General features: G+C 44.0%; 1 long non-coding RNA gene across 1 annotated transcript; it reads right to left on the bottom strand.

Moving 5' to 3' along the window:
* Positions 1-14,552: 14,552 nt before the first annotated feature.
* On the bottom strand, positions 14,553-23,611 carry LOC139056188 (uncharacterized). Its single transcript, XR_011512204.1, has 4 exons — positions 23,331-23,611; positions 22,111-22,163; positions 20,858-21,047; positions 14,553-19,780 (listed from the first exon to the last, which is right to left on the bottom strand). It is a non-coding gene; the product is annotated as an uncharacterized lncRNA (long non-coding RNA).
* Between the last annotated feature and the right edge of the window lie 211 nt (positions 23,612-23,822).

Genomic DNA, 23,822 nt, shown 5'->3' with positions numbered 1-23,822 from the left:
TTCCGGAGTCCTCCACTACGGCGTGCCTCATAATCAGAAAGTGGTTTTGGCACGTAAAACCCCATAATTTTTTTTCCTTTGGGTAGCGGCTTCCACTGCAGCCCGGTCAACTTTGCAAGATAAATAGTAAAGGGTGGTGTAAGCGAACGTCATGATATTGACACAATATCGACAATATAACGCGGCAATGTGTTGTATGTCAATTCAACCCTTCTTCTATTCTTTTCCACACGTTGGTTTCGTGGTATGCGTGAACCAACCATCTAATTTATGCAGCGCGGCGAGCCTTTCGGCATTTCTTTTCGATGCGCGCAGGTCAATAATCCCCGAGGAAGCAGCAATACGAAAGAAAAGAAAAAAAAAAGGGGGGGGGGGCGCCAGCTATAGGGCACGCGGGAGCAGCTGCCGCGGAACGATCTCGTCCTGGCTATTGGCCCCAATACGATTTCCTCTGTACGCCATTTACCACGTATACTCTCCGGCCTCTGTACTCCCGTTCCTGCCGCATAAGATCCACGCATACATCACGAGACCGCACGCCGGCCACCTCGGACCCCCGGCTATATATCGCCCGCCAGGCGCTCGCCGCACGCGCGTGGCCCGGCGTTTAGTCGCGGATTTCTGTTTTTTTTTTTTTTTGCGCCGCTAATCTCTAATCCCGCCGCGCAGGCCAGCCAGCCAGCCAGACCGTGCGCATGCGCGCGTGCATCGGCGAAACGGCCGCGAGACGATGCGGTGGAGTCGCCATATACGCCGGAGTCCTTGTTGCCCGCGAAGTTTCCGTCCGAGCAGTTTTGAGCTCGCATGCGCCTCTGCGGTCGTCGGCGGGCCCGCTTCAAAAGACGCCGCTCTTGGAGGGTCACTTCCACTTCTTTTGTTGTTGCTGCCGTTCGCTGGTTGTTGGTGTTGCCCTGTTGCTTTCGTGCAGGGGAGCGCACGCGGTCGCACCGGAGAAACATGGATGATGTGTGCGTGCGATCAGATGAGGGAGGGGATGTGTGTATTTCTGTGTGGGGGGTGAGGGGCGAGTGGGGGGTGGGGGCAAGATGTATGGAGGTCCGCCGCGTCTATCTCGTTCCTGCATACAGACGCATGTAAAAATCGGAGTCGGCTATCGTCGTGCTCATTAAGGAAGAAGTACAAAGACAGAAGGACAAAGAGACAAGCAGTCATCTACATGCGTGCGGCACGCAAGCCCTTCTCATCAAACGCGCGCGTGCTGCCCGTCCGGGGAGGACGAGACGCCGCGAGAACGGCGTGCTGGCTTCTTCTTGCGCACAACATGCGTGTACGACAAGTCCTTAAACGGGCTCATAAACTCGTTGGGCCGCGTTATCTCCGCGCGCAGGAATCTCGAAAACTCGGCCAGGAACACGCGGTCATACCGAGAAAGAATTTCCCCTATCTCTCTACAGGAGCGAAGCGAAGAGATGCAGAGGACACGATAGCACGGCTCAATTTATTCACCACGCGGACACGCCATGCTCGGCATGTGAAAGCACGCACGCGTGCGTCGTCTGCAAGTCACGCGATAGCTGCGCTTTTGGTGTTTGCGTTCGCTTGGCTCGCACTCGCCTCGTATACATACGAGGCGGCGGCCCTCTTGTCAGCGTGCGTGGAGTGTGCGCATGCAGGTATGTGTACGTGTGCGAGTAACGCGTATCTTGCCCCGCACTCGGTGCAGAGGACCCTCCTTGTCAGCGCCTCGTCCCGAGAGTGGTCTCACCTCTGAGATACGGGCCTCTTTAAAGGGTTGTGCGAAGTACATACGCGTGCGTCGGGGTTTCTTCAGCAGGCACGCGCGCGCCCCGGCGATTCTCCTGCATAAAACCTGCATTGGAGGTAGTTTGAATTCGAGTGGCGATGGGCGGCGGTGAGTGGTGGCAGATTGCGACGGCGTTTTATTTCCGGAATGGGTGTATACCTCGTCGTGGTGGCCCGAGCGATGTATCGGCAACGGCATAATAGGACGGTACCATTAGGATTATCGGTGAAGTGGCGTGTGTGTCACTGCCGGCAGGCCGGTATATGTAGAGACCTCGAACGTCGAGAATCCGGAAGAGAAAAGGACGGAACGCGCGCAGTGCATATAGATATCTGGCAAGTCTGACAGTTCGGATAGCAGCGATAGGGACCGCGTACGCGTGTCTTGTACGACTCTTCAGAGTACACAGGTATATCTGGGAGCCCTCATAATGATTCGGTTAGTACGCGTGTTTTCACTGCCAACGAGGGCTGCGCCTCGTGTGTGACGTGTAATTCGCGTTTTTTTTTTTTTCGCTGAACTCGAACTGTGCATTGAAGGAGGCATGCAAAGTAAATCAGTGGTTGTGATAAAAAAATTTGAAGTTTATTTGCGCGTAGTTTATTCTTTTTTACAACAAGAGAATCTCCTTGCAACATTCAATAGCAACACGTACAGCCACTAAAGAAAACAGCTAACAGATACACTCGGTCCTCCGTTCGCCCTGCGTTTATGCGCCGTAGTTCGTTACTTACTTTTTAAAGCGCTTCAGCTACAAGAATAACAAAAGAAAAAGTACCCTTGATTGCGTACGTGTCCCTGACAAACGTACTGGCAACAGACAATTTCACTGTTTTACTGAAGCAACTAAAGAGTGTAAGAGGGCTCTAAAGTTTTCTTAATAGTTTCTTGTAAAGCTCACAAGAACTTGATGAAGTTATAGACTCGCTGATGATTGTATGTAGGTTAGTTATTAATGATATGCCCAGGAATAACCATGAACCCTACTGTTCAATAAGGTTGTACAGCAGTATACGGAGTGTCCGGAACAAAATACAGCTTGTAATTGGGGTTGCCTGAAGTTTTTGGGCCGAAGGAGGGGTTGTGTTCTATCGCCTGCTCACAGCTGCAAAAGCTTCTCGAAATGTTGTATTGTTGAGAAGCACCTGGCTAGATTATACGTTTCGCACCTGGCTAAGGTGCGGTGGTTTAAAAAAAAATGGCTGTGGCTTAGGTAAGGTTAAGCCCAGGATGCGAAGCATACTAGCCTTTATTTTAGTTGTTGAACCACTGTTTAGCCTGGTGAACTGCTGTTGCTTGGCTATATTTGGTTCGGCTAGACGAAGAAACAACTCATGCATTACTTCTTCGCCTTCAAGAGTGGAACGCGACAGCGTTCCCGTCGACCCGCCAAGGGGTGTAAGACAATGGGCTACAGGGCAGCGACTACGCGCCCCGCATTGGACGCGGTGAGCGTCGAGCAAAGCAGCGTTCGGCGCGGCAACGAAATGTGCGCCTGAGCAAGAGACGCACGCCTTAGAAAAAGCGCGTTTCTAAGGCAACACCGCATTCACTAGAGGCGCTTTTGTACCGCTTTGAAGCGTTGTACTCGTGGCTCAGTGGTAGCGTCTCCGTCCCACACTCCGGAGACCCTGGTTCGATTCCCACCCAGCCCGTCTTGCAAGAGTTGAGCCAAAGCCACTTCTCCTCTGTCGTGACGTCACGGTGTCACGTGATTTCATGGTCACCGCCGCGCCTGAGGAGCTGGGTTGAGCCCTCGTAATATGCTTCGCATAAAAAATAATATCCGTTGGAAGTCAGCGCCGTGCGTTTCGCGTCCTTTCTTGTGCCGGCGTCCCCACGATGCGTTGCACTTCGTTCGAACTCGCTCCGCCTGACCAACACGCCGACATTAGAGAGCTTTAGCAGTGCCGTATTACGGTACGGTAAGTGCGGTATACGGTGCGGTATTACCGTTCCGTACTAATTTACCGCGATGACCGAAGACGCGGCCGTAGAAGGTGATTTAAAGTAACATCTTGCCTTGGTATTATCATGGTAAAAAAAAAAAAAAGCACGCGAGACGTGGACTCTGTGGCCGACACCAGCTTCTCACTGTTTTGGCTTGGTGCAGCTCGGCTCGCGACACACGGTGCCAGGGGAGCGTTACCGACTCCTTACCGTCTAGTATGCCGCACGGTAAAGTTCGCGCATGCGCAGTCCTCGAGCGGTACGGTATTACGCACTTACCGTACCGTATACCGTACTTTCCGTAGCACCGCTAAAAGACCCTATTGCTACCCAGCTCGCAAAAGGCTGAGTCCTAAACGCTTTGCTAAACTTGCGAAAGCAAGAAGAAATCAGAATGCCTCGGGGAAATCTCACACTGGTGATGAAGGTGTAAGTTTATGTGCGGGCAAACGAGCACACAGGTTCGGTTTTAACTTTGACAAAACTGGAAATATTCGAAAGCTTTATTTAGAGTACACCTCGTTCGGCATTCCCGCTCGACATGTTTGTTTACGCGTGGTTCATTCCTTTGTACAAAAAAAAAAGAATCTCCTTGCAACATTCAATAACAACACGTAACCACCAAAGAAAACAGCTAACATACACACTCGGGCCTCCCTTTGCCCTTCATTTATGCGCCGTAGTGTCCCTGTGCATCCTCATACCCGCACTCAGTGCACGCTTACTCTATGCTGTTTTTCCTCTTTCTGTTCCCATTTTCCCCACCCCCAGGGTAAGGTAGCAAACCGGGGGCTCGTCTGCTTGACCTCCTGCCTTTCCAGTCCTTGCTCTCTCTCTCTCTCTCTGAAGGGGAAATGCGGTGCACAAGGAACACATTGGAACACTTGCTATACGCAATCGCGTAGAAAGCAATGGGGTAACCCGTAGGGGTCTGTTCTATATAGGCAAGATACTGCCCCTGTACTTAAGCGGGGTGCTCTAATTATTTCTGTGCGCGATTAGGCGGAGCCAGCATGCATATACATGCAAAGAAGTGACTTAAAGTGGAATGCTGTCAAGAAAGAATAATAAAAAAAAAGGATCCGACGTTGCACTTTCCCGTTTCCATTTCTTATCGGACTTCTTATGAGAAGTACGATTAAAACAGTTACTGCTGTAATGTAGACACAGGCTCAAACACGCACACGCGTTCTCAGGCATACGGTGTCGGTCCTGTGATTTACTAGACAAATTCGTGCTGGTACTTGCAAACAAATATGCAGCCTTAGAACAGAGAGATGATGACGACATAGAGCTAATGAATGAAACCGTAACTAGGTTGGCTTCAGAGGCAGCAATTAAAGTGGGAGACAAGTACCAAGACAACCAGTAGGCAAGCTCTCCCAAGTAACAAAGCACCTAATAAAGAAACGACAAAAAATGAGTGTCCAACTCAAGAGATAGGATAGAATTCGCGGAACTGTCAAAACTGCTCAACAAGGCGAAAATGAGAGATATTCGAAACTATAACGTGAGAAAGACTGAAGAAGCCGTAAAAATGGACGCCGCCTGAAATCGGTGGGAAAGAAACTTGGCATAGGACAAACCAAAATGTATGCACTGAAAGATAAGCAGGGTAATATCATCAGCAATTTCGAAGATATGGTAAAAGCAGCGGAAGAATTCTATACTGACCTGTACAGTACCCAGATGAGTCAGGATACCTCAATTAGAAATAGCAATCAACAGGATACAGCAACTCCTCCTACAACTAGCGATGAGGTCAGAAGGGCCTTACAAGACATGAAACGAGGAATAGCGGCAGGAGAAGATCGAATAACAGTCAGTTTAATCAAAGATGGAGGAGACATAATGCTTGAAAAACTGGCGGCTGTATATTCGAAGTGTCTATCGACTGCACGGGTCCCAGAAAAGTGCAAGAATGCAAACATTATACTAATCCACAAAAAGAGAGACGTTAAAGAATTGAAAAATTACAGACCCATTAGCTTACTGCAAGTATTATACAAAATATTTACCAAAATAATTTCCGATAGAATAAGGGCAACACTGAACTTTATTCAACCAAGGGAACAGGCTGGCTTCAGGAAGGGATACTCTACAATGGATCACATCCATGTCATCAATCAGGTTATCGAGAAATCCGCAGAATACAATAAGCCTCTCTATATGGTTCTCATAGATTACGAAAAGGCATTTGATTCAGTAGAGATACTAGCAGTCATAGATGCATTACGTAATCAAGGAATACAGAACCGCTTATGTAAATACCTTGGAAAATATCTACAGAGGTTCTACAGTTACCTTAATTCTACACAAGAAAAGTAGGAAGATATCTATAAAGAAAGGGGTCAGGCAGGGAGAGACAATCTCTCCAATGCTATTCACTGCGTGCTTAGAAGTATTCAAGCTATTAAACTAGGAAGGCTTAGGAGTAAAGATCGACGGCGAATATTTCAGCAACCTTCAACTTGCCAATGACACTGTTCTATTCAGCAACAATGCAGACGCGTTACAACAAATGATTGACGACCTTAACAGAGAGAGTGTAAGAGTGGGGTTGAAGATTAATGTGCAGAAGGCAAAGCTAATGATAAATAGCCGGGCAAAGGAAAAAGAGTTTGGGATCGCCAGTTGGTCTCTAAAGTCTGTGAAGGAGTACGTTTACCTAGGTAAATTAATCACAGGGAACCATGATCATGAGAAGGAAATTCACAGAATAATAAAGATGGTTTGGATCGGGGCATACGGCAGACACTGCCAACTCCTGACTGGAAGCTTACCATTATCATTGAAAGGGAAAGGTGTACAATCAGTGCATTTTACCAGTGCTGACATATGGGGTAGATACTTGGATACTGATAAAGAAGCTTGAGAACAAGTTAAGGACCTCGCAAAGAGCGATGGAACGAAGATTGCTAGGCATAACTTTAAGAGACAGAAAGAGGGCGGTTTGAATCAGAGAGCAAACGGGTATAGACGATATTCTACTTGACATAAAGAGGAAGAAATGGAGCTGGGCAGGTGATGTAAGGCGCCGGTTAGATAACCATACTACCATTAGGATTACAGAATGGGTACCAACAGAAGGAAAACGCAATCGAGGACGACAAAAGACTAGGTGGAGCGATAAAATTAGAAAATTCGCGGGCGCCTGTTGGAATCGGTTGGCGCAGGACAGGGGTAATTGGTGATCGGAGGCAGAGGCCTTCGTCCTGCAGTGGACATAAAACAGGCTGATGATGATGATGATGAATTTGGTAACTGCAGAGTTACGCTTCATGCAGTCGTGGTTGTACAATCTTTGCATATACACGAAGCTTGTGCTTCTGCGTCATCTGGGCCAGAGTACTCCGAACATCAATTATTATTATCATTATTTATCTTATTATTATTATTATTATTATTATTATTATTATTATTATTATTATTATTATTATTATTATTATTATTATTATTATTTCATGCGAAAATACATGTATACAACGGACAGAGAGGTTAATGAGGAGGCCGAACCTCTATATCTCGCTCGGGAAAGTACGCCTGCTATCTCGTTCGGAAACGCGACAGACCCTTGCCTCCTTTTGTCGGTATAATCTTTTTTTTTTTCCTTTCGTCGTCCATGTCGCAGGCTCGCCTCACACCGCCGCTGCCGTAGCTCGTTCGTACGAAAGAGAGCCGGCTCCTGGGTGGCCCTCGCGGGGACAACCGCGCGGCGGACGATCTCGAACGAGTCGTCGTGGTGGTCGACGCGGCGAATAAAATGTCGACCGCCCATGAAGCGACAGGCCGGGGACCGCCCCGTCGCTTGCCCACACCGCTCGCAAGCGCGCGGCGATGCCCTGGGGCCACGCAGATATTGAATCGGGATAGCCACCTTTGCTCGATATCTTACCGCCGCGGCTCTCTCCCCCATGCCGCCTGTCTCTATACATCTGTGTCGCCCCTTTGGCTGCTATCGGAAGCGATGGCTATAAAGTTCGCCCGGACCTGCCCCTTACCTGAAGCAGTGACCCGGGCGGCACTTCTGTCGCCCGACGTTTTTGTCGTCTGCTTCGCGGGGCCGCTTTGAAAGAAAGGGAGAACCGCGAAGGCGAAATGGAGCACTTGGGGAGTCTGTGCGAAGTTCAGCAGGGGCACAAACAGCCCTTTCGGGCGCGCTTCTGATCTTGTCACGTTGGAATACGTTAGTACCACGGTGCCGATTACGTTGAAGGCCATTACATGCGCGGCAGGGATGTAAACATTACTTTCTCTGCATGGTCGTTTGTTGTTTTGAAGATTCTTTTTTAAATGTGGGGTTTTACGTGCCAAAACCACTTTTTGATTATGAGGCATGTCGTAGACTCCGGAAATTTTGACTACCTGGGGTTTTCTTTAACGTGCGCCTTTTTCAATGTTTCTCGTTATAGGGACGGGGTAGGTGTGGTATATCGGGCGCATAATGTTTTTGCTCGGAATAAAAGCACGCCGATCAAATAACACGTCGCCAAAGGCAATCTGCTCACGTCGAGTGCGAATGGCGACAAGCGCATGGGCAAGTTGCAGGAACGACATGTGGTGAGCGAATCCGCAAGCAACATAGAAGGAAGTGTAGTTGCGTTGTTCAATCGCTTTCATCTAGTGCAGCGCTTCAAATTTTAGCACACCTGTTTCGTAACTTGTTCTCTAACGACGAAACGCTTGAACCGGAGTGTAACATGTCGACAATCTATTTTGTGTCCATGGGCTTTAAAAACTTCAAAACCTGAACATGTTTCGAAGTTTTGCAATATGTTCTTGCTCGCGAAGCAGACAGGTCCTGTGAAGCGCTTTGTCTTTTCCACGTAACGTCGCAGGTTGACCTGCGTGATCAGCGCGCTTATTGACTCATCGTCTTCATTATTGACTCATCGTCTTCATCGTCTTCATACAGTTATTTCTGTGTGATATACGTCACAGTACAGTGAATCGCTATGGCGTTCACGCAAGCCGTATATAATGTTTGCGGTGCAGGACTTCGCAAACAAATAATTTGGCTTTCCAAGGCGCTACAAATCGCCTTTGCCCTTGCGTATAGGCCCACAAAGAATGCGCATTGTATATTAAAAATGTGACTGTAAGAAAAAGCAATTCACACTTGTTCTCTTGTCTGTAATCCTCACGGACCCACAGGTGGCTTGTCGCCTGTTCTTGCAATCAGAGAATACCGGCGTGTGCCTTACACATATACTATAAGCTACAGCAGAGCGGATGCCGGAGATTTGAGACTAATCCAGATAAATACCTATCCCACACCTCGGGCTGTGCCACGCCATTAGGCCTACGGCCTATCCAGGCCATCTTGAAGGGGCAGTGACGAAGACAGAAGGCAGGAACACACAGGACAGCGCTGCTCCTGCCTTCTGTCTCCGTCATCTTGCGCCGCCCCTTCAAGATGTTCAACCAGTACCAACTCGCCCAAATGTCGATCTGTTCAGGCCAGTAGTGCCCGTGTTGCTGGGGGAAGCCAACGCTCGCCCACGTAACGTGGGAATGCGCGGGCAGGCCCCCAAAATTCAATTCCCCCTTGTTGGGATCCAAAATCACAAATAGGGACCAGTGGGATACCGTCCTCGCCGGCGTGGAACTGGAGAGCCGGAGGGGTCTACTCGACCAGACTCGGCGACTAGCTCTGGCCAGTGGAGCCTCAGAATAGGGACCCATCCACCAGCTCCAGACATGCCTTTACTTTTCATTCAATAAAATGTTATTCTCTCTCTCTCTCTCTCTTTGAAATGAGACGTGGAGTTATGCAAACGAAATTTCTCATATCTTGGTTTTTCTCACTTAGGTGCTCACTTAATTAACCAACAGTTACTACATGTTCGAAAACATATGTGGTTGTCTTTTTCTTTTAATTGAAATGAAATTACTTCGTAGGGCGGTACCCACTACGTCAGGGTATGCAACAGTAATCACCTGCGTTAAACTTTGATGCCTTTTCTTAGCTCTGCCCACCTCTCTCTCTCTCTCTCTTTCTCTCTCTGCATTTCTACTTCTCGCGTTGTATATGGCACCAAAATCACACCGACAAAACGAAAGCGGCAATCCGAAACGAAATGCGAATGATGCACTCTGAATACAAACCTGCCAGGAGTGGCGTACTACTTAATTGAACGCTGGCAACTCTTTCCTGTACTTGAGTGAGCACTCACGACATGGGAAATAACGAGAGAGAAAGAAAGAAAGAAAGAAAGAAAGAAAGAAAGAAAGAAAGAAAGAAAGAAAGAAAGAAAGAAAGAAAGAAAGAAAGAAAGAAAGAAAGAAAGAATGAAGATATAGAACGAGAGAACGAAAAGGTTGCGGAGCCCTTGCCGCGTCGCACAACTTCGTGCCGACGGAGCTGTCGATCGAATCCTTGAGATGCGCCGACTCGTTGCATGCCGGACTCGTTTCGCTTGGCGATGTCACGGCCGGGGGGCTGGCCAGGTTCGCGGACCGGCCACCGAAGAGCGGGGCCTCCCGGCGAGCCGGGCCGGATTCGGGCGCGACGATCGCCGGCGAGTCGCGCAAGACGGTGACCTTCAACTCTGTTGGCTGCGTGTGGACGGGTTTGCGCGTTAGCGCATGGGCCTACCTCGCATCCTCCGCTCCTGGTGCAGAACGCGTACGAGTGCTGTGGATGCGAGAGTTCATTGCGCGTATGGGTCGCATCCGTATATGGGACCCCCCCCCCTCTCTCTCTCTCACACACACACACACACACACACATGTGTGAATGTGTGCGTGTGCGTGTGTGCGTGTGCGTGCGTGTGTGTGTGTGTGAAAATATTTATTGGAATGAGGTCCGGAGGCTCGACTTCTTAAGTCAAGGCGGGCCGCTCCCATGTTGGCACTGTCAGGCCAAGCCTTTCAGCGATATCATGGGCCCTCTGGACGGCCCTTAGTTGGTCCTGAAACAATGGGCTTTGAATCCTTTTCTCCCACTGTGTCCATTCTTCAACGAGGTTGGGGAGAGTCGCGGGGCGCCCCGCCAGCATATGTCTGATTCCAATGATGCCATTAGAATCGTTGCAGTCCATCCTAATCTCCCTCTCTGGATATATTTTATTAATGGTGTACGGTGTGGGATATGTACCTGTTTGCAATAAGCGCAGTGAGCGCCTGCGTCCTAAATAGTAGTGTTTGGTAATGTCATTGTATGTTTCTTAAATGATCTCTAGATTCCCTGGCTTGATGGTGAACGGCTCGGTTGTGACTGTCACGGTTAGCAAGTCCTTGTGCGTGCGTGCGTGCGTGTGTGTGTGTGTGTGCGTGTGTGTGTGTGTGTGTGTGTGTGCGTGCGTGCGTGTGTGTGTGCGTGCGTGTGTGTGCGTGTGTGTGTGTGTGTGCGTGTGTGTGTGTGTGTGCGTGCGTGTGTGCGTGCGTGCGTGCGTGCGCGTGTGTGTGTGTGTGTGTGTGTGTGTGTGTGTGTGTGTGTGTGTGTGTGTGTGTGTGTGTGTGTGTGTGTGTGTACATTTCCTAGCACTGGGAAGGTAGCATGGAGATTGCCCGTGCGCAAATCGGGTGCTAGACGTGCAGTTGCTAACTGCCGGCCCATATCTATCATCTGCACTGCGTAAAACAAGTGTTTGAATCGTTAGTGCATTCCTTGCTTTCTCTTAATGTTAAGAACATTTTAATAAATGAACGGCACGGCTTTGTGTTCCGACGACCGAAAGCTATTTCAGACTGTGAACAGTGATCACCACTGCATCGACCTCCATAAAATAAGTTTTTTGAATGCGTCCAGAAGCAATAAAGTGATGTCTATCTGCAAGCACCACTTCTGACATTCTGGCGACCATAGTTCAGCCTGGTCGAACATATCTCAACTTCCACCTCTAGACTCAAATCTTAATTAATTAGACATTTTGCGCCTGTATAAGATGGTCCATGGCATCATACATTCCCCAAAGCTTCTTGATCATATGCAATTTTTCGTGCTGTAACAGCATACCAGGCAGCATTCCACATTCAGCCTGGACTTGCGCAATTGACGACTGTACTATCTACGCACATTTTGACTCGCATATTGCTTTTTAAGAGCACCGTAACGAAGGCTCTCTAGCTTTCGTGGGCACTATAATAAGCATTGACTGACTGACTGACTGACTGACTGACTGACTGACTGACTGACTGACTGACTGACTGACTGACTGACTGACTGACTGACTGACTGACTGATTGATTGATTGATTGATTGATTATTGGAGTATAAAATCGTGTTTTTAAGTATGTCCTAGTATAGTATTTCAGTGCAGTAGATATTGTGCAATATTGTTATAGTGTGACAATTAAAAAAAGCGTGAATTAAGAAAGTGCAATAAGATGCTATGCGCCTGATCATATGCACTGTGCTATTAATTTCTTCTGAAGTTTCCTGACCGTTGGCTGCCATATCCAGTGTTGTCAGTGTTGTGCAATGAAATAATATATGCCACGACAATTGCCGCATGCTTCGCAGAACAAACAGGTTGTCTTTCTCAGTCAAAGCATCATAGTGGGCTTGGCAAAGGGCAACAAAAGACACCTAATTAAACCCTCTGATTCTCAAGTTTGTATAGTCTGACGGTATGTCATTTCATTAATGTTGAGAAAGATAGACTTGACATGTTGAAACCAGTCATAATAGAACATGGCCTTTACAGAGTGAAAAATTTTCTAGCGATACCCTCAATGCTGATCAATGTGAAGGCCTCCCGATGTGGTGTTGATGCTTCAAAACAACGTAGAGAAATAAATGAGGTTCTCCGGGGGCAAGATTAGACAGAAACAAGAATCGGGAGAAGACAAGCTACGAATTGCGTAAATTTTAGATGTTTTAGTTGTTGTTTTTTCTTCTTGTGAACGCTACAGGTGTTTCAATTCTTTCAGCTGATTTTCTCCGAACCCACTTTTTCACGTTTCTTTCATATATCAACAAGCATAATTATATTAACATGCATACATGTTCTTCTACATCCGCTGACCGCATTTCATCGGCTAGCAAATGTTAAACGTTATCGCTCGGCGCAGGACTCGCCTGCTCATATAGGAAGTTTCGCGAATGTTATCGATGGTTCTGTCCGTTCTCTGTTGTCGACGAACCTTGTATAATCTGATTGCATACGCGACACGAATTGTGTAGTAGTTTCTGGAAGGCGCGCGGGCACAAGCGAATACGCTGGAACTTTCGAGTGCTGATATAAGAAAGCCGACGCGCTTGACCCGCAGATGAGATTTTCGACGATCGCCGACTTTGCTCGCCGCTATTGTTTCGAATGGGTGTTGCTTTTGCTGGGGAAAAGTTCGCTCAATAAAGAGTTAAATTCGTAACTCCCAATTTTGACTCTGCATCATTCTTCGCCGTCACTAGAACGTGAATATATTCGTTGTACATATATTTCAATGATACTTTGCACCCCTAATTGTTACATAGTTGGCTGTGCAATGAGCCACCAAAAATGAAATCGCACGACAACTTCTGATATAATATGGCATGGTCGTGCAGGTGTTTGCAAAGCGAGCTTGCAGACAGACGACGACGCTAGCGCGAGCGCTGATGTAGATATATTGTGCACAATTGTCAGTTCAAGAGATAGATAGATAGATAGATAGATAGATAGATAGATAGATAGATAGATAGATAGATACACACTAAGAAAAAAAAGAGTACCTCTTACTCTTTTCGGAGAGTCTGGACTCGCCACGTATACGACACACTTTGTGGGAGACACCCGAACTCTCTTTCGGTAGAGAGTCCCGAGACTATCCGTGCTCAATACAAGGTGCTTGCGTGACTCCGCACACAATAGTCATGCACACTCTGTTGTAATAGTCGCCTATACCCTCTCAAAAGGGTTACAAGACTAGTGCTGAGGGAGTCCGTTAACAATTCTAAATGAGTCGAACGACTCAAGATAAAAGGGTGACATGACCACTGCTGAAGGATTCGGGCAACTGTTCTTGATGAGTCTGATGACTCCAGCAGTGTGTGTCAAGTTACCCTTAGTGCGTGGTGCAGGACTCTTGTAAATGGAGTAAAATAACTAATCCATGTAAGTCGTTTGACTCTCGGATGGCAGTGTCGAGCCGCTTTTCAAAATGTGTCACCAACTTTTGCTGTAAGTACACACGACTATGGCTAGTTCTCAAGATGGCTACTGTGAAAAGACAACATATAAGAAAGAACTCATAGCAAACTGGCCAAAAAGGACGTGGCAGGTTAGCAACAAAATGTTAACATTTCATCACCCTTTGTTGTCTTCTGGAAAATTCAAATGTATTAGTCAGCGCAGAATCACCATGAAAGCAAGACAGTTCTCATTACTATTAAACTGGAATCAATAGCCAACCAAGCAAAACAGTCTTAAATAAACATCCAATATGTAGCCTGCAGGTGCATATGCATGACACTGCAATGCAACTCAGAACCATAATGAGACCCCAAAATATTATGTAACTCATGTAGAAGTTCAATTCAGCACTGCACAGGTCTGTAATGTCAAAACATTTATAAGTTAAACCAATTTCACTGTTCTTCGAGACATGTTTTTATTTAGAACTTACAATTTAACATTTTAAGCAAGTAAGCTACACATAACAAATAAAGAAGGCCGCACTTATGTACAAAGGAGACCCAGATAATCAAGTGCAATAAAAACAATATTCCAACTTAGATTACATAATCTATGCGTTATACTATGCTTGCTGAAAACAACTGGTTGGCAATTGATAATCCAATCTAACAGTAAGAACAGCTGTCTTACCTTATGGTACTCTTGTTGGCACATTTCCCCCACAACTTGTGCGTGTTAGCGTCAGTTGAAAATTGATCTGAAAAATACCACATTAAAAAGTTTTGCATCAATTTTATTGTCACACAACATGCAACAGTGTATAAAAGCTTCACAACAGATAATATTACAAAAATAAATAGAGCAAAATTTATACTAATTGTTTATTTATGTTGAGAAACATACTTTTCAAGACGAAGTATAATAGCTGACAGACAATTTCGCAGATTGCAATAACCACTAATACAAAACTTGCCATTATGCAAACACGCTGACAAAATATGTAGCACAGGTAGCTGTATTTTGTTACGGCAAAGATAGCACATGAATAATGAGGACAAGGGAGGTAGCAGAACACATAAACTATACCCAGCTGCATGCATGCAGCTGTAACAATACACATGGTGCACTGAGGTCCAAAAGAAACAAAGAGGAAAATGTGAGGAAGGCTTCTTTTACTCATCCCAAGCTATCCTGTAAGAGCAGACAGATTATGCACTGGCTGTAATGTACCCTCAGCACATACGTAAATAAGTTCCATTAGATGCCACATTTACAAATCACTCATACAATGTTCTTGTGATCGTCCTTATTCCGATGTTTAACTTGGAAAGCATGACTGAGTTATGTAATGCTTCCCTACACTTTCGCACATATGCAGAAAGAAGTGTTTCTATAAACAAGGGAGATCATGGAAGGATGACTGACACATACTTCTTTTAATTCTTTTGTCTTGGTCTTTATGATTATCTACCACAGTAGTCTTTTGTAGAGTGAAACACATTCAGATAATAAATGCACTGTGGGCAACAAAGTGTGAATACCTGTTCTTGATTTCTACCTTTCTCAAGTGTCCCACTAAGGTAAGATTGGTGCAAAAAATTGTCTTCCCAATGTATGCTTTCCCACAAAACAGGAGCAGATGATAAGCCACATTAATGGTGCGTGAAATAAAACATCTGTTCTTAACTTACCACTGCCATTGCAATCTGGTGCGATTTTCTGCTTTGTTGTGTACTCTAGCACAGGAGCTACGCAGTTCACTTGATGCCCAAAGCAACTCTCACACTATAGCAGGATGTCAATTTTGTTTTTCACATTCTAAGCGAAACTCAGGTTATGGGGGACAATTGTAAACTTATAGTTTTGCTTTGTATCTTCATAATGTTGTAGAGCGGGGTAGAAAGCAAGAACAGATATTTATAATTTCGGTTCCCATTGTGCATTGCATGGATATGTTTCAATGAATGATAAAACTACTTGGTAGATAAGAGAATTAACTTCGAAGTCTACCATATCAGTAACTGGAAATTTTATGTGTAATTGAAATTTTGTGATTCCCAGTGATGAAGAAACAGTTTTGATAATATGTGCCAAGGCAACTAAGTCACTCATGCTCACAAAGGAAACAAAATAAAAACAACCAAGATTGCAATAAGTTCCAACTTGCAACCAAAAGTGAGACACCTCACATGACTGACTTATGTATTTACTGAGCATGATTTACATCTAGCGCATAATCTGCTTGTACAAGATGACGAACAATTAGTTACTGTTGCTTTCTCTCTGGGGCATTTGGCTCTTCTGAACACATGCACATTGTGTGGCAAAGCTGCGTGGATGTAGCTGGGCACAGCTGTTATTCAGCATCAGTCTGTTCTTATGGTCCTGTACTATTATCATTGTAATTTATAATTAGCTAATAGCCTAACTATTGGGTTGATCAGCTCCATTTTAAACAAAACATACTGACAGATTTCCCTGTTGATCGCTAACAAAGTGATGGGTACATCATTTCAGATTTCAAGAAACAGCTGTGGAACAGAACAAATGCTGAAGACAGAAAATCTACAATGACCAGTACCTTCTTTATTAAATGCCATGTACTAGCTTTTTCTGCAATGAATACCATTATTACCAAAAAATATAGCCTGAAAAAATAATTGGGAAATATTTACAAAAGTGACAGAGATTAGAACTGCATGTTAATTACATATGTCTTCTTAAACAAGATCACAATAATTGAAGTTTCATTAATTTTAGCAAAACACTGACATCCCATTATTGAAGCTAGTCAGTGCTGAAGGTATTGTTAGTTTGTAGGAGTCCTCAGACTGGCAGCTCTGAAATATTTGTCACCATACTTGGTGGAACATGCTTTGCTCTTTCGGATATTACTTTGCCAAAAGGCCTTCTGTAATCCTTGTAGGACAATTCTGTGTGGAAAAGAAATCTATTTGATCATTACTTTTTGGGTATATGTGTCTCAGAACTGGTGCTAGTCTGAGTTCTTACAAAGTAGACGTTATTGAGTACTGTAATTCTAATGCCTGCCACAGCTAAAATTTATGTTAGTGAAAATTGTCGCACTGTCATGAAGCAGTTATGTTCAATAATTAGTGGCAGTCACCGGTGAAACACTCAGTACAAAACACAAATATATGGAGTCAAAATTTAAATGTCCAACAAAGTCACGTCTCAAGTCTACATTTCACAGAACTGTCTTTTTTTCTGTTAGTGTGCCAATACCAATCGCACATTCACAAACATTTTAGTATTGCACTTCTGGTAAATGCAGGAAAATTCACCGTCTTTAACAGAAGCCCTTGGGAAGACAGCCCATATTCGCTTCAACAAGGGGACTTGCCTTAAGCTTTGCGTCGCTATGTTGTAGGTCACTGTAGCAAGGGGAACGTTTTGCTGATTGAATATTACTCGAAATATTTTTATTATTTGTACTAGAGGTTTCAAAAGAGAGCCAATTGTAGAGTTCTTCATGCAGATTTCATGTATTCCATTAGTTTTTGTTTAGCTGCTTCTTGAGTTATGTCCTATACAACGGCAAAATACATAGTGATATTTGCGGGCACTTTCTTGTGTATTAAATTTTCACAAAAAAGCAGTGTGCTGCAGCTAACTCAGCTCCCTGTAGACTGCCAGGTGCCGATATCTATTCAAACAGCACGTAAAGTTACTAGAAGTATGCAAGATTAGTAGGCAGGCAGGCAGGCCTGCTACTAAAATTATTGAGAATACTTCAATAATTTTTTCTCACAATAGCATGAGAATAACCTCGTGCTTTATAATTGTCCTATACAAATTAAATTTGGCATACATACTCTTCAAGATAAGCAGAATACCAGTATCTAATTGAAATTGCAATCTAAAAATTATTTAAAGTGGTCTAATATTTTTTGCATAATTCCAGTAATTGTACAAGCTGTTTGGATAGGTATCGCCACTTTGCGGTATACACCTAGCTAAATAAGATACAGCATGAAACCATTTGCGAAACTTTTACACACAAGTGCCCATAAAAATATATTGCCACTATGTAGGACATAACTAAACACCAGCTACACAAAAACCAATGACAATTCAAATCTACATAAAACTCCCTATGAATAGCAGTACATTCAAATTTCTAGTACAAATTAAAAAAGTTGTTTCGAGGAGCATTTCCCCTTAATATGTGGGTGTCAGTGTTTCTACCAAAGGGTTACAAAACGCCTTGAGGCATACCATAGGGAGTTTTATAAATAGCACATGCATGCATCTGTCTAAAACGTCCCATGCCCTGCTTGCATTCCTTAGACATTTTTCTGCATTCTGTTGTATGTCACCGTTTGCATCCCTTAACACTGAGGGCGCAAAACCGAAAAACAGCCTATTAATACACTTAATTTTTAATAATAATAATAATATATGGGGTTTTACGTGCCAAAACCACTTTCTGATTATGAGGCACGCCGTAGTGGGGGACTACGGAAATTTTGACCACCTGGGGTTCTTTAACGTGCATCTAAATCTAAGTACACGGGTGTTTTCGCATTTCGCCCCCATCGAAATGCGGCCGCCGTGGCCGGGATTCTATCCCGCGACCTCGTGCTCAGCAGCCCAACACCATAGCCACTGAGCAAACACGGCGGGTCCACTTAATTTTTAGCCTGTAAAGGGGTTGTATGCGAATGGGGGCAGCCAACTCTAGCATGAGAATAAACAAATATTTGTTCTCGCATTAATGAAACCAGTCAAAATATAATCTCGCAAATCTGGAAATGAATGCACAAAGAACCTTGCTGATTGTTACATTAGTGTCCCGAACAAGATCTTTTGATGTTTATAATTCCTAGTTTTATTCACTTTCCTCTAGTAACTGGGCTTTGACCTAGAATACTCAGTGTAGGAGACTAACCCAGGCCTGGAAGCCAATATTTAAATCTGAAATAGACATTCATCCCCCGACCACATGGCACTGCTACGTCATCAGAAGAAACATGCATCCATGGACATATAGTCTGTAAAATTATTTTTACATGATCTGTAGCGTTACTCTTGCACTAACAAATTCTGAAAATTAGGAAATACATCTGCTATTTAAAGCACTGCTGCAAACCCGTGTGTTTGAGAAATGCAATACTCAAAAGGTGTAATACAGCCAATGTGTGCATGAAACCTATGCTGCCTTTGACATTCGTCAGTGTGGCAAATAAGCACTGAGAAATGCCAAGGGTATCATAGCTTTCATGTCTCAAACCTTGTATGCGAGTACCAGTATCTTTGCAGTGAAAGAAGTCACATTATTACCAGACTTATGAGGGGAACCAATGTTTCTCTAGTTCAATAGTTTCTTTCTTGTGCTCCTATATCCTTGAGTTTTTAAAAAATAATGGGTGCTTGAAACAAGTACTCTATATTGCTCTTAAATTTATCCTGCACCAGAGCCCGTGTTATGTTACATTTCTTGAACACATTGCAGTGCTGTAGATTATCAAAGGAAGAAAAAATGCCGTAAGTTCGTATTTTAGCCTTCCGTACAACAAGAATTATTAAACTATCAATTACATCCACAAGTACAAAAGAACTACGAGAAACGGGGCTTAAAGGCAGGTATACATTAGAATAGCAGGGGCTGATGGTGAGAATTCTAAGAGAAAGGAACTATTAAAAACTAGATACTAAAGACACATATGAATAACAGAAATATTTACAAAGAATTTGAAGAGACAAATAGAATGTCTGTTCAAATCACTCCACCCCAACATTCATCCATGGTTCGATAAGTGATCACAGCCGGTGATGCTGTTTGGATAGATGGTAGGTGAGGCACAGCTGTGAAATAGGTAGCACATGTAGAGGGGTCACCAAAGGTTGCACGCTGGTTGCACAGCAGGTTGCCTTGATCTCCGGACTCCCTCGACCCTGATGCGTTGAGCCTGGTTATACGTCGTTCGCAAGAGGCCTGGCCCGAGTGTGCGACATGGCTTGGGTAAAATTTCGAGGCAACCTGAAAAACACAGATTCATATATTAGCACCAAAATATTCTGTACCATAGGGCAAATCTGAAGTTTACCATCTGCACATAGCAGATGATGAAAACAGACACAAGTCACCAGACTCAAGGTATATAAATGTGCAAAAGTGGAAATGAATGTGAAGAGCTGCTTATAGGATGGAATCCTTCAATTTGTCTTTTGTGGATCAATAATAGTATCTTAACATAAAGTCAAGTGTACATGACCCTCCCTATTTGTGTAAGTAGGCTATTCCATGCCAGCTGTTCCAACCTGGCACACAACCACTTGGAATTTCTTCTTGAAAACTGAGGGCCTTTCAATATAGAACAAATCTCAATTTCACACAATACTTGAAGCAAAAAAAAATTTTTACTGCCATAAACATTATGTCAAATTTTGTGTAATGCACCAAAGTATGCATCATAAAATGGCAGCCAAGAATTTGGTTATTTCATTAAGAGGGCCAAATTTTTAACAACGAAGAAAGGCCTTACACCAAAATCTTGACTGCTTATTAGCCACTGCTCAGTTTATTATGGCTGATTAAAAATAAACAAAATGGCTTATTAACTTTATTTTCACAAAAGTGACCTACAGCAAAAGCTGCAAATTTATGCAATCCATGTGTTTAGGACTTGTGCTGGGTGCAAGAATGGTATCAGAAAGATACATTATGCAGCAGTGCAGAGAGGAGGATGAACTTGGAAAAGAAGACAGTTTTGGTGTACGTTTATCGGCCTGCTTACCATTGAGGCAGCCCTAGTAAATTTATGCCAAATACCATGTATGAGAGTACATTGTATTCTTTTTAAATTGGTAAAGCTTTTTCAAAGTAGTTTTTGTGTTAAGCAAAAAAAAAATTGTGCAAGTGGTCTCTTGCAGTTTGAAAATTTACATCGCATTTCGTCTAATACACATAGCCTCTTGGTGGCTAAGACAAAATGCATGGACTTGAGCATCCCTGCACAGATAGCAGGGAGTCTAAACTGCTTCGAAGTTACGTCTTTCATTGCTGAGTGACAAGCCATTTCACTCAAAAAGACGTCACGTAATTACAGGTATTTACCTGAATCTTTCTGTCGGCTGTCAGCCTGCTGGCATCATCACTAAGGCTGCCAACTCCCTAGTGGACATAGTCGGGACATGGTGGCGGCAGGATGCAGTGGCAGAAGCCGCCAAAGGCTCCCAACTACCTAGTGGACGTAGTCAGGACAGGGTGGTGGGAGGACACAGGGGTAGGAGCCGTCAGAGTGTACCTGCAACAAATTTGCACAAATGTTCTTAGTCCTACCATGACATGATTTACAATAAAACTGAGCTGTCTGTGTAACATGGCTACCAATACAAATAAAGGTAAACAGTTAGGTCCTACGACACAACTAGAAGCCCAACAAAAAAGAAACGGTACTTATGTTTATGAAAATCCAAACAATGAAACAAAAAATGTGTAACCGGTTTGTGCATGGAAGCTCGGTTGAAACCTGAGCTCATACCATCAAGTGATCTGCTAGACAACTGCAAGCCTGCCACCTAAATATGTCATTGTAAATTATTTTTACATGCATTATGTTAAGCTGCATTAATACAAGTTCAAAATCTCTTAATATAAGTAAATCACCAAGCTAATTCAATTAACGAATTCCAGTGGTCGTTAATGCAACAAAGTGCAAGCTCGGAATAAAGCTGGCTAAACTGGGCAGTGAAAAATAACAATGTGGTTCTCTACATTTTGTTTTCCTGGCTTTCGCTTTAGCACTGGAATATACAAGAATTTTGACATTCCTCATGTATCACCCTGCTAATTTTTATGCCATAATGCATAATACTTCAGCAAGAGGAATAATGCTTTCTTTCAACTGTAAATAGTGATAGAACAAGAAAATTCATTGGAGCCAACGTTTTGAGAAGAAAAATCTCCTTCTCTTTGTAGAAATATTGGCTCCAGCAGTCCTTGTTCTACGGCTCTTCATCAGTTCAAGTCTCTTGTCTTCCTGTGTACCTCTGTACTTTCAATGTTATGTCAATGAAACTGTAATAACGGATCATTAGTAAATGTAGCTGATGAGGAACTTGGGCTTGTTGGTAGATAACGACAGAGTAACTGCGCAACATAAAGATACGAACAAAGGAGGCTTGTGTGTGTTGTCTCCTCCAGCCATGTCTCCCCTTTGGGTGATTACTCTGTCTTAATGTAAAACTGTTACCTTTTGCACAATAATATTAAAATGCATAAAGGCAGGAAAGTGGACACAAAAATTACAACAAATAGCATCATATGCTAATGAGATATGCAAAAGTGCCTGCTACGATTTGTCTCACCCATAACGTGCTGGCAAGATGGTGACTTCTGGCTGTTGCCATTTCTTGAATACCTAAAATAAAATACATTTCAAAATTATAAAAATACACAGGACAACAGCAGTAGCCAAGGACATAATGCATTGTTTAGTACAAGAAGGTAAACTAATCTCCGATACACGGCAGGCGAAATTTCCTTTATTAAGTTAGTAGAAAAATACAACACACTTCATTTCATTCAATACTGTAAGCGCTTCTTGCTACAAGAAAAATGGTATTTCTGCATGGAAGCAGCAAAATAATAAATGGCCTTCTACTTTTACAAAATATGTTGCAGCGACTAAGCCAACTACAGCTGTACATACTTAAAATTGTTGTATGCACATTGCAATAGCCAAGACAGGATAAACTTGGGTTCATATGCAGCTCACTGGAAGGTACAACTTTGCAATCAACTCATTTCTGCTGGGCAAATATACGCACTAACATAAAACTACACATAAAAGGACCTTTTTTTTTCATAAACCACCGGACTCAATATAAAAAATCCAGTAGCAATACTACAATTTTACCACATAACACAGCCAGGTTTTGTAAGCGTAGTAGGATTTACTATATAAATGTTGCAGCATATTCATGCTTTTAAATTTTTACAACCGTGAAAATAATGATTACGTAAAAATAATACATTATATATAGGCTTAGATTGTGAGCTAATGTGTTTTCTACTTACAGCCAAATGCACAAAAAGTTTGTTCTCTTTCAGGGCTTTGAAAGCGCTGTGTCTGTTCGCTTGTGCATGCAGCCGCTTAACCGCTCTTAAAATATCTGTGCTGCCATATCGCCTGACACAGCCATACAGCGTTGTAGCGCTTTTATTATTCGCGGCAATATACCTAAGCGCTAGTAAATCTTCAGAATGCACAAGCTGCCCTTTCGATTACCCGTCTTCGCCATGCGAAAGTCACACTGGTGCTAGTATTGTATCTACACTTCAAGTTACGCAGTACTTGATATTCTACGGATTTTTCGATGCGACAGGCCACTCGTCACTAGAGTCGTTAAGAACGGTGTTTATCCTGAGGCTTCCGTCTGCCAGTAGTATTTCCGCATACATACGCGCACGCATGCCTAAGAAACGTCTGTGAACTGCCAAGAGAAATATGGCGCAAAATGTAGCCGTACCGGAAGGGCCGAGTACGCGCCGTTTGTAAACTCGGAACAAAAGCTGATATGCTTACCTGAGACGTTAAGAGAAATATGGCACAGGTCACTCCCCGCTGGTAGTCGTTCGTATGCATCTCGTCGTCTCTGTCCGTTGCGATCTCCCATATCACAATGAAAGATGCAGATGCAGTGCAGTGTAACTTCGGGCGCTTATCGGCGATACGCTGCTGCTGGCGGCGGTCCCCTCGTCGCAATCACACAGCACGGACAGAAGCTCCCACCGTAACTTGCCACAGCGCTTGGTTGCAGTCGCCCTTAACGCAGCGATTTCAGTACCACTCAACGACAACGTAGTCGCGCGTGAGGCAGCACAAGTTCAAAATGGCGTCGTGCTATTGACGGCTTCGGCTTTGGATCATTTTGTATCTGCACAACTGGGCAAAACAGTTGCGCTAGTTTCGGTTTTGTTTCCTTGCGTTGAAATAAAAACTGTTTTGCTCACTGATAATTTTACGTCACTTAAGTAATGTTTACGAATGAAACAGCCATGAATTTAACACGCGTCT

The sequence above is a fragment of the Dermacentor albipictus genome, chromosome 2, assembly GCF_038994185.2.
Source record: "Dermacentor albipictus isolate Rhodes 1998 colony chromosome 2, USDA_Dalb.pri_finalv2, whole genome shotgun sequence".
Classification (NCBI taxonomy): domain Eukaryota; kingdom Metazoa; phylum Arthropoda; class Arachnida; order Ixodida; family Ixodidae; genus Dermacentor; species Dermacentor albipictus.
Note: the sequence above shows the minus strand (reverse complement) of the source record. Positions and strands in the feature narration are given on the sequence as shown.